This window comes from Neodiprion lecontei, chromosome 2 (assembly GCF_021901455.1).
Source record: "Neodiprion lecontei isolate iyNeoLeco1 chromosome 2, iyNeoLeco1.1, whole genome shotgun sequence".
NCBI classification, from domain to species: Eukaryota; Metazoa; Arthropoda; class Insecta; order Hymenoptera; family Diprionidae; genus Neodiprion; species Neodiprion lecontei.
This window is the reverse complement of record NC_060261.1, coordinates 28,376,411-28,388,693: the sequence shown is the minus strand read 5'-3', so window position 1 is coordinate 28,388,693 and position 12,283 is coordinate 28,376,411. Positions and strand designations below refer to the sequence as shown.

Genomic DNA, 12,283 nt, shown 5'->3' with positions numbered 1-12,283 from the left:
TCATCCACGGTTCTCATTTCGTATATTATAATCAGTGCCGTTACACTAAATCTTACCCTGCGATTCCTAGAAACAATCTATTGAACTTTATCTGTATAATAGCCTCGTTTCGGCGAAAAGAGAATTGCGTGGGAAAATAAACGCAACGCTGCTAGGATTCCAACGGTTGATTTATAACTCTTTCTATCCATCAGAGTGATTACTTTTACAAACATTGTTCGTCAACTGTATTTTGTCTCATTTGTTTTCACCGTTCGTTTTAATTCAGTGTCTTTTTTATATTGCACTATTTATATCACACCGTGAATTTTAATTCCCAGGCAATAATGTTCACAAAAATCGGGGGTTTTGAAAAGTCTGTTGTATTAGAAAAATAGTGCTGGAAGTTAACTACTGAAATAAGCAGTTTTGGCTTCAGAGTTTAGTAGTTTTTGTTTTCCGTATTTTCTTTAATTTTTCAGAGGTAAGATGAAAGCTCACAAAACTTTCAGCAGGATGCAATTCAAAGAGAATTCATGTGAGAAATTTAAAGCCGTTTGCAATAAAAAATTTCAGACTCATTACCTTGTGCACAATTATCTGATAATTTTTCATATCGCCAAAGTTGTCGACTCTTTTGAAACTTGCGAATATATGTTTGGAACGAAACGGAAGGAATGTTTCATAATTTTCTTGCTTTTCTCTTCGCAATATACTTAATAGTAATAAAATTTTGTCGAAAAATCTGAAGCCCGTGACGTAATTTAACACAAGAATTCCAAGATAAATTGATATAAAACAAACCGGACCTTATTTCACTGATATCTACGGAATTTGTGAAATTTGATTTAAAATTACTCAGCGTTATTTCACGTAATTGAATTTTCATCGTTGTTGAGCAGCCTGAGATTCTACGTAAATCTACGATATATTGGCATTCAAATCTTCTGTCGAATACCTTGTGCAAAAATTAAGGGGAGAATTAAATAAGGCTGTGAATGCAATAAAAAAAAAAGCAAGCAGAAAAGCAGAAAAACAGCCTCAGAAAGCATGTACGTGCCAAGGCAAATATTATGTGAAGAGAGTGATTTCTTTTTTTTTTGTTTTTTCTCGAGGAAATGGCATTTAATTATTTAATGTCTTATTTAATTCTCCTCTTCAATCATCGACTAATAGTTTATACCTGACCTTGAACAAATCTAAACATTGCCCTAATTTTCTCATCTTCTTTTCGCCAATCATCGATAATTCTCATCCTCGATTATAATCGAAGGAGCTCAGTCGCAATAAAACGGATCACACTACGATCAGAGAACGCGCCGATAAATCATGCAAAAATAGCTCAAGATACGAGAACAAATTAATTTTAATCGATGCCAAAGAATCGAGGAATTTAAATCAGGATAAAAACGAAGTTCAATAACTCGAATGGAATAATGTCGTCTTGAGAAATTGGGTATGTTAATCAAAATTCGATGTTTCGTGTCACCGTCGACCCAACAACGCAAAAAAATTTCACTCCTATCCAACTACTTTCAACGTTAGTTACTTAAATTTTATTAACATTTCAGAAAGCGTATTAATGAATTAAAATACGATAATTCGGACGATTTGGATGTCGTAAAAAAGTAACAAAACCAATAATCGTACAATAAAAAACGAAACGACAGTTGCCTGTCTTACACAGGTGAGATATTCTCTTTTCACCTATTTTTTCCTCTCCTTTCATGCGACCGACGCCGCTGACACGCGGTTATTAGTCGATGTATAGAAGGTGTACAATATCACGGTACCGATTAACGATGATTTACGGTTCTTCCGCGGTTCTTTTGCTCGCGTGTCTGCGGAACGTCGGACCGTCGCCCGGCCTTTTGCTATACATATCGTATGTACATAATATACGTATCTATATTGTATATAACATACACGTTGAGCCGTATTGATTGACGCTTATTATTATCGAGGGTATGGTCGAAATTGTGTGAAAATACGACGCATATCACCACATCGCACCTTGTGTATCTGCATACGCTCGTACACATGTACCTGGTAAGAATAGTAAAAAATAATCGTTTTTATGTTACATCGATTATTTTTCATTATGTTACCGCAATATCGATTTTTCTTTTTCACTCACACGAACGACGCAATACAGTATCGATTATTATCAACGTCTTACCAAGTATCGATTTGCCGTAATAAATGAAAGATAAATGAATATTCTTACTTGACGTAGATCAAATTTGGATGAAATATAAACTCCTCCGTTATCAGGACCACGTACTGAAATTTAGGAAATTTTGTTCTTCGATGCACTGTTTCAAACATACACAAAACAATCGATTAATTATTACCGATTCAACCGAGTCGTCTTCGAATATGTTTTCGGACTCCATAAACCGATTATATATAGCTTGGTAGCCATCGATATACCGTGTGGAACGTAGAAGATTTAATTATTTACACGTAATACGAATGCAACTGTAGTACAATATTGACCGTCGAAACAATATCTTGTGTTAGACATCTATCGCGAGGTACACTCGAAACAGACCAATTCAATCGCGAGAGATAAACGCCATCTGGTGAATGTACCACTAAGATGGCGCTGACTCGCCGACAACGCCATCTAGCTAACTCAAGTTGAAACGGCTCGGATGGTAAGGTAGGCCACGCTATACCCGCCATTTCGCGGTGACGTTAAAAATTTCCACGGGAATTCCATATCAAAAGACAACATATTTATCATATTTTTAACACTTTTTCAACTAACGAAACCCATTTTCAATAACTTATACAGCCTATGTCAGCCTCCGGCTCTTGAGCTATCTCTATGAGAAAAATGACGTCGATCCGTTGCTCCGTTGCTGCGTCAAAGGACAAACCGACAAACACACTTTCGCATTTATAATATTAGTAGGAATATACGTGTAGATGTATCTGCACGTCGACCCTTCGTATTTCGCAAAATTGTCACTCCCTCTCCGTAAATTGCGAGGGGGTGAGAGGAAAATCACTTATACCGTAAACAAGAAACTCATAGGCAAAAGCCTCGGCGAAAATCGAATTTCCGATAAATACGCGAGAGTATATACTCGGGCTTTAAATTGGCTTGAAAACTTTGTAACCGTTAATGAAATTGATATTTCAATAAAATTTATCAACTATTCGAAAAGTAACGTTTAAATTACCGATAAGATTATGCGATTTTGTGAATGCCCAAGCATACGAAAATTATGTAAAATTATTTCGGAATGTCTGGAAAGAATTTGATTATTCTTTGCGAAAATATTTATTATCGTTGTAGGAATCATTGCGCTGAATCGAAAAATTTTCTATGAGCATTGTAACAGCAATTATTTTTTCATGGAAAATAAAATGGTACAAAAATTTGTTACTGCAATGAAAAGTTGAGTCACATTTCACAAATTTCTGGGAATAAAGTCACTAGATATGTAATACCTAGAAAAAAATCCGGTAAAGCGAATCGCGTATAATTAAAAAATTACTCGAATCTTACATGGTTAAAATAAAAAAAAAAAAAAAAAAAACAAAAAGAAATAAATAAATGAATGTTTTTAACGCAGCATGTTTGGATATAATTTTTTGTATTTGTATGGGAAAAAGTTTTCACGTATAAAAAGATTGTCTTTCTTGAAAATTTTACCTTGACTGCGCAAATTGTTTGATAGACGCAAAAAAAATAAATAAATAAATAAAATAAATACTTTCCACGCTGTGGGTAAATTTTGTTTACCACGCAATGTTTGCTACAGTATTATAACATCACCCTTTCACTTACAACTAATTACCTACTGTTGTTCGTGAGAACAAAAATAAAACAAATCAAATTTGCATCGGGGAGAATCTTTTATTTATTGATAATGTATCGGTGGGTTGTAGCTCTTGTGTAATTAATCATCGAAATACAAATACAGCGCATCAGGAGGGCTGTCAACAAAACACACGTAATGCCGAGAAGAAAAGCAAACATCTGATACGAATTCCTAAAATTGGAAACTCGCCCGTAGCACACATCAAATTGTAAACAATTGTACGCAATTCTTACAACAACGCATTCAACGATTCAATTATATTCGGGTTTCTGTTGGAATTGTCTTTGTCCAAGTTAGGATTTCGGTTAACTATATCAATATTTTTTTTACATTTTTGCCATTATAATAATAATAATAATAATCATGTTTTTATACGTACAATAATACAATAAATTGTTTTCCTCGCAGATATTTTCGCTCGAAGGGAAATCCGAAGAAATAAAATTCACCTTGCGCACGGACAATGAAAAGTATCAAGAATAACGAGAAAATGCGAATGAAAAAATTTCAACGTAAAGCGGAACGACGAATGAGTTTTAATAATTACTTGCTTGGACATACAATAGCTCAACCCATAAGCGAAGTGATGTGTACTTTGTAGAGTACACACATATATATATACACTTGTATGAATATTGTACCCTATATACGGTGTTCAAAAACATTTCATTCATCACCAGAAGCCAACCGCTTTGTGTTGTTTGTACCGGAAGACTGGTTTGAATTTGTAGGACGATTTGCCGTCGAGTGAATTGTATTCTGTATAACGCAAGTAACATTTCTATAGATACCGCTTTGATAATTTTCTCGAATATTACAGAGACTGTAATCCAATTGAATAGCAATAATAATAATAATATTCATTCGTGCATAAATTCAGGATTGTTAATTTAAACCAAGGATTCGATTCCGCTTCAATTTCTTCGCATTTCTTATTCTAACTTTTTCTACTTTTTACTTCTTCTCTCCTCTTTTCCTTTCCTCTTTAATTATGCCTTCAGACTAAATTACACAATACGGTATAGCGGAATGGTAATTCTAACGAAGACGTTGATCGTAATTAGATATGTGCGAGGTGCGTTAATTGGGTAACCGCTATCTTATCGCCTCTGTGACAAACGCTTTATAGTTGCTACACTAGATATACATCAGATCCGGTCTACGAGTATCTTTTACGTCGACACATTCGATTCCCTTGAATCTCGTCGCGCGTTTATGACCGCTAATTATGCGCGCGTTGTACGCCAAATAAAATGACGTGTTACAATCTTGAGTAAACACCCGTTGTACACGACATTAGGTTCGAGCTCTGCGGAATATCAAATGATCCGTGGATCAGGATATAAAAACTTTATGTGTAAAAACGAACTCGGTGTCTTGAAGAATCGTAAAATTAACGAGACGAACAGATGTCATCGAAGACAATGTTGTTTTGTTGGAATCAACATTTAAGAAGTAATTGAATCGGTTCAAAAATCGGGTCAACTTTGAAAAACATTATTCTAATTTCTCTTTTCAACACGGAAGCTTTATCGCAATGATCGAACATTTTTTCCTAAGCGAGAGTTTCAATAATAGTGTAATTTTTCAAAAAAAATCTCGAGTTAGTTTAATCTGAAAAAAATATGTGTAAAATATTACGTATAATTTTGAAACACCTGATTCTTAAATTACCCGAAATAAAAATTTTTTCACCAATTTCATCGACTACACCTTGATTTTAATTTTCCGACGAAACGATAACTTACAAGAAACAAAATGCAGGCGAGATTCATATAATTCGAATTTATGTGCGGACATTTCCGGAAAATTATGCCCACCGATTTTTTTCGTTTCTTGCAAATACTTGAAGTGAAGAAAATAAGTCTTAAACTTCTGTCTGAAAAAATTGGGGATAGTGATAATTCTATTTATCCCCGATTCAACCATAAAGTTAACTTTTTTGACCTCAAAACCGGGACGAAAGTGGAACTTTTTCCCTAAAACGCGTTTGCGGGAAATTTGAGGCGAACTTAAAACTCCCAATTTTCAAATAAATATCGCGGCCAGAGTTGAGTCGGAAATAAAGTCCGATATGTAACACGGGAATAAAAGTCGACTTTATTCCCTTGTGACATAATGTACCGTTTCTAACCAACGAAGGCGTTAAATACAGACTGCATAGTCAAGAGTCCGAGCTAAACGGTTGTAAACTGTATAAAACAGACGGCTTCCGGCCCGAATTATGAATTGGAACTCAACTCCCTGTTTCGCCCTGTCTAAACTCTAAACTCTAACCCCACCTCTCTATTTCCATAAGCTCTCCAAAGGCGCGACGGCTCGAGTCCGCTGTATTCGTACTTAGCTAAAGGTTAGCTTGCAAGGCCAACTTGAGCTTGGCCGAGTGTTTAGCTTTGCGCAAATATACACCTAAAGTGTGAGAAAATAGAAAGAACAGAATGAAAGGAAGAAGGCGACAAAAAAATTTGAAATTCTCGTCACTTCATTTACTTTCAAATTTTTCGAAATTTCACGTTAAAAGAAGTACGTGAGAGATTTGTTTTTTTTTTTCACTATTAGTTGAAAATTTTTGGGCTGGAAATAATTCAGGGATGTATGGGACGATAATTCAAGTCGAAAAACCATTGGAACAAAAACGTGATTAAATTAAGACTTGCAAAGTGTCTCTGAAGTTGTTCCGGTCATACCTATAAGTTTAATTTAAAAACACCATGCGAGAGAAGTGAAAAATTGAAACCCCTAATTATCAACTTTGCAAAGACAATGTTTTTATAGTGACAAACTCCGTAAATACAATATTGTTTTACAATTTTTCACCGAAAACTTGACGAAAGCTCATTTTATTCGCGAACGAATTCACCGTAGATCATCTGACTTGGATTTTCGGTAACAACGATAGATTTATTGCTAAATCACAAGTTTATCATCTCAAAATTGAATCTGCTGGCCAAGCCTTGACGCATGAGAAAATCACCCCCAGTGCTAGAGCGAAATGGAAGGAAGAAGGTGAGAAAATGGGTCGAGTACGATCTACGATCGACGATTTATCCTCATTTGAAGAAATTGTGATACGCTCTTTCACCTCTGGTAGCTGTGCAATATCTCGCAGGCTTAAGGATCCTTACGATCATTGATCGCTGTTATCGACCTTTATGTACCAATAAACCGATTCTCATCAACCTGTAAACTGTATTCATTGAGGACCCGATACTGAAACTTATTTTAACCACCTCAGAAATGAAAAGTTGACTTCTCACCATATCTTGGCCATGTATTCAAGTGCACGAAATAATCTTCGACTACCTTCGGTCAATTTTTAGCTGTTCTCATTATCAACTAAGAAGTGACTAGATTTTGAGAAAAAATCGGTCCAGCATCTGTGAATCAAAATATGTAAAAATTCACAAACGTATAAACCAATATAAATGAAGTATGCTTCATCGGTTTGACTTAATTTGACTCAAAACCGTTTCCATTTTGTAGAAAATCTGTTCAACCGTATCTGAATTATGCATGAAAGTGTAAAATTTAAATGAAATTAATTGCTCCATCGGTTCGACTTAATTCGATTGAGAACCGTTTAAATTTTCATTCCCGAGTAACTTAACACAAGCAAGAATGTCCGCGTCGTCGTTTCTCATTTTCGCAAGTAACCCGAATACATCAATTTTTCCTCACGTCATTCATTCGTTTTTTACTTTGTCTCGTACGTTCTCTCACTTTGTACACGCACGCGTCTCCAGCCGTGGCTAGAGCACATGCATAAATAATTCCCTGTATGTTTGCTCATTTCTATGTCAGTAGACAAGGCTGAATGTAGCCAGAGCCTCGTCTACGGCGACGGCGCAAAAGGCGTCGCGACGCCCGTCCGCGTCCCGCGAAATTGAACCACTTGCTCTCCGTTCATCGGCCTGCCAGACGCGTTGCGGCGCCGAACAGCACGGATCGGATCGGTTCGGCTGCTATTTTGCACACTCCAGTTTTAGCCATCGAGGCTGTGGGAGAGGAAAGAAGTAACGATAATTCGATAATATTGTCGAGAGAAAATAAAAAAAGGGAGAAAAGTCGTCGAGCGGTTGAAGGAATAAAATTATCGTACGATTATAACCAAGGAAAAATACGATATCGCGAATTTTCTTCAAATTCGCAGCGTCCGAATATCGCGTGAGGCGGATAAAATCGTTCAAGGTGAGGAGAAAGTGCGGCGGGAGAATTTGAATTTCGAATTCTGGATATCGGAGCGTCGATTCTGTGTGCTTAGTATTTTCTTTTATTTTTTTTCTGTTCGTCCGACACCGACTCACGTGCGAGAGAATTTTCGCAGTGTACGAAAAATGTATCACGGTGCTAGACGAAGCGGAGAATGACGTGAGTACGGATCGTTGAGTCCCGAGGTGTGATAATAGAGAAAGGAAGAAGTAGAGGAAGAGGAATAAGTCGAGAACGGAAACAGGGGAAAATGTGAGGGGAACGTGGGATTTTTTATACACAGCTCATCGCCATTGACACGAGAGAAAATGGGTGGCAAAAATATGGAACGAGTAAACGTTCGGAGAAATTATTGATTGAGCTGGAGGAAATATTTGTTGGAAATATTTCATGTTAATTGTAATTTGCCGCACTGAGATTTATGCGAATTATCGAAAAGGATTTCAAAGTGAATCAGAAGATAAGAGAGCGGATTGTTTTCAAGACTAACCGAAACTGTGCCAATCAACGTACCGAAAGTGAGAGAAGCTTTCACGTATTAAATCGGTGATTGAAATTTGTTTCTTCCCTGTGACTTTTTGACTTCGTTAAAAATTAAACCCCGGATAATTATTTAACTGGATAATTGCAGCGTGGTTTGTGATTGAAATTTGAGTTTTTTTGTTTTTTTTTTTTTTTTTCTTTTGTGAAAAATATCGTCGTCGAGTGAAAGTTTGTGGTACGGATTCGAGCAATGAAACCTCGTCGAAACAAGCTTTGAAATTTTTCGCTTTATCTCCCTGTTAGAGGGAAAAGCGAGGAAGCGAGCTGGAAGAGTTGATGAAAAATTTACCGGTGTAAGGACTTTTAGATAAATAAAGAAAGATAGAAGATAAAGAACAGAAGGAGGTGAATAATATAGTGAGAACGATAGAATATAAATACAAGAGCACGCGAGGCAGGAAATAAGGGAAATTATTCAAGTAGAAGAGTGCAAACGGGGGGAAGGAGAAATAAACGAACCGTGAATATACCGAAATAGCAACAAGCTCGAATTTCGACTCAATATATTCCTGCAACTGCGGGTATAAATAATTTTGATATTCCACGATCAACTGAATATGATCGAACCAGACACAGGTGGTGGAAAATTTTCGGAGAAATAGATATTTGGTACTAATCGTAAAACAGTTTAGTGAGAGATACAGCCGTCGGGTTTTGTGATCCAGGAAGTCCCGGTTAATGAAATTTTATCGGGAATAATTTTCCGAAATAGTCTGCAAGGGTGAGTTTTCAAATTTCGTTATCTCTCAACTCTGTCTCCATATTCCCGTAATTTTTTTTCTTTTAACCTTCTTTATTCTCGTCAATCTTTTTTCTACTATCTAATTTCGATATCTGCTTTTTCAGATTATTCACGTCGCTTTAGTGTCATAAAGCTTTGGTGTCATCGTCCAATTTCTTTATCAGTTTTGTTGCGTTTTCGAATCGAACGTTTATCTTCTAATTTTCAGCACTTCCTGTGTAGATTTAATTCTGAAAAAAGTCTGATCTCTCCAAATTTGAAATACATTTATCGGCGCAGGTCGAAATTTGAAAAGTACGGAGTTTATTCTGTAACCTTAACAAATCCAACTGAAAATTTAGAACCTGAAAATCTTACCGAAAGTTGTTGGGTTGCTTCATGTTTACAGTTTTCGAAGTATTTCTCTCTTCTAAACCTTGAGTAAAAACTCTTGTTTCTCCTTTTCCTATATTCTCGAAGCAATAAAGATTCCCAAAGGAAATTGAGATAAATTTGGAACGGGTTCAAACTCCTCGACTGCACCCCTTTCACCGAATGGAACGCGAGTTATGACCCTGTATATTTTTTAGGCTCACAACTCAGGGGTCACTTCTCGGGTGAAAGAAACACATCAAGTTCAATCCCAATCTCGTATAAAATTCTGCTCGACCCAGAACAGAGAGGGCAGAAAAATTGGGATTCTCGTCTGAAGAAACAGAGAATAATTTTACACCCCGTGTATCAGGAGAAAAAAAAATTCAACTGTCTATCACGTTGTAGGTTTTTTTTTTCTATCTCGCTTTCTTCTTTGAAACAATGGGATTTGTGCATTTATTTCTACACACACCGTAAAGCTATTTTTAAAAATCTGTGAATTCGTTTCACATCCAAAGTATTGCAATTCTTAAATAATTCAGGGGCTAAACGAAATTTTTATTTCAAACGATAATAATCACGCGTTTAATTTTTCCTAGATTTATATTCTCCGTTTTATAGCATTTTTAACCACTATTGAGCAATTTTGTTTGTTTTATTTTCCAGAGGATAATTATTTCATGAAACAGCCGTGCTTTTCCCTTGTTAAAAATTGGGAACACGCTAATACACGACCGTAATGAATCAAACGAGCTTTCATTACGTGTCTGCAATTTGACTGAAATTTCAGTAGGTAACTTTTAATGCAAGTACAAAAGAACTTGCACGCAAGCTGCAATATAATTACCCCAGTAATGTAGAAAGATAGATAATAACAGTAATGTAGTAAAAAAAATTTCATCAATTCATTCACCTTTTTTCAATTTCTCACATTTTCTTAACCTTTCGAATTTCCTTGTTAAAAATTGTTAAAAATGTATCGAAAACTTGGTGTCAAGTTACGATAACAGACAGTTGAAAGACGTAGTCGAAATCAATTAACATTCCACGATTTCAGTTACACTCAATAAAGTGTCTTGAGTTTAAGCAAATAAACATTATAATATAATCAATTTATTCCAATTCTAAAAGTGGTTCAATAATGACCGTCACTAATTAGCAAAGAATATTCTACGCTTATTATTCTTTCGCAGAATATTTCGAAGCGGCGTTTCTTTGAATCGTTCAAAATTTATAAACAAATAACGATTACACAAAACGAATCTGCTGCGGATGAGAGAAATATTTATAAATAAAAACGTGTATCGGATTCAGAGCCAAACGTAAGTCAAGTTGGCAAGGAATTTTCCACACGTATAAAATAATAACAACAATAATGATAATAATAATAAAAAAGGTCGTAAATAAAACAAAGAAATTGACCGGTAATTACATTGTATTATACACACAGGTGATAAGTATATAAGTATTAATGTACATAAATTGCATGTGTAAACGTTGCAATTATGCTAAATGCGTTAGGCACATCTGCACATCGGCTTTTATATAAACGTTGCGGGGGTGAAATTGTGTAAGCATTTTGTTTTAAGCCCAGTGATTATCGTTAAAGAGTTTCCGCTCCCCGAGCTGTTTCGCGACTTAATTAACAGGCTTCCCTAAATATTATCGTCGAATCTAGCTTAATTATCGACGATTTATACGAGGGATGATAATATTATACCCCTCTATGCATAGGTACAGTAGCGCTGAAAAGTATTTTGACATAGATAGTAATCGGGTTATTTGCAAAGAAATATAAATTACATAAAAATCGATGCTATTTTTTATCGAAGGAAATTCGATGTTCTACGTAATTATAGAAAGTCAACTCTTGTTCGCCAGAACATAAAGAAATATTAGAATGACGATGGGTCAAAATAATAAAGAATTTCTTACCGGCAAAATACTATTCGAGCGCTAGTGTTCGTGCAAACCTCTGAGATATTGTACGTGTAATATTATACGTATAAATTTAGTTTGCTTCAGCCCTTAACGATAGACCAAACAGGATAACGACGCTGCAGGCTCGTCGGCGACTGATATTATATAATTAACGAACTTTCAAATTTGCCTAGACAATGTCGGTATGATGGGTGGTGACGTAGATACGCTGCGTCTATTTAATTATTATACTGAAAGCGCAAATAGAGTTAGTGATATTCAATTACGCGAAATAAAATTTCTCCGCAGATTATTTGTCGTGTTGCCAGACGAAAAAGGTTAGAGAGAGAGAGAGAGAGAAAAACAGTAGAAAACTCTTGCGAAACGTCCAACTTTGATTTGAAAAATTATAAAAGAGCTGTAAAAAAAAAATTCAAATTTTAACATATTTAATTTGAAATCTTTGAATATTTTTAGAGCTAAGTTAGATCTTTTTTTTTTTTAAACACGTAGGATGATGGTAAAAATTTCAAATCGAAAGGAATTAAATAATTTTGTAGATAAATATTCGGTATCTTCGAAATGTCCTCCGCAATTTTTTTTTGTTTTTTTTTTTGAGGGAATTTATTTGTATGATTATTTGAACGGTCCTCGTAAAGAAATATTGAATTCTTTATGAAAAATTTTACTTTCCGATTCT

General features: G+C 35.4%; 1 protein-coding gene across 6 annotated transcripts in view; it reads left to right on the top strand.

Annotated features, from left to right (window-relative positions):
- LOC107226964 (cysteine-rich venom protein DIS1) overlaps positions 1-12,283 on the top strand; it is an 85,647-nt gene that overhangs the window by 7,151 nt on the left and 66,213 nt on the right. For 4 of the 6 annotated variants that reach the window (XM_046732978.1, XM_046732974.1, XM_046732979.1 and 1 more), the window contains exon 1: positions 7,714-9,288. The exons of the other annotated variants lie outside the window; for them this stretch is intronic. The gene's annotated coding sequence lies outside the window, so the exon portion shown is untranslated. Of the gene's footprint in view, positions 1-7,713; positions 9,289-12,283 lie in introns of those variants that run through there. 6 annotated transcript variants of the gene reach the window in all.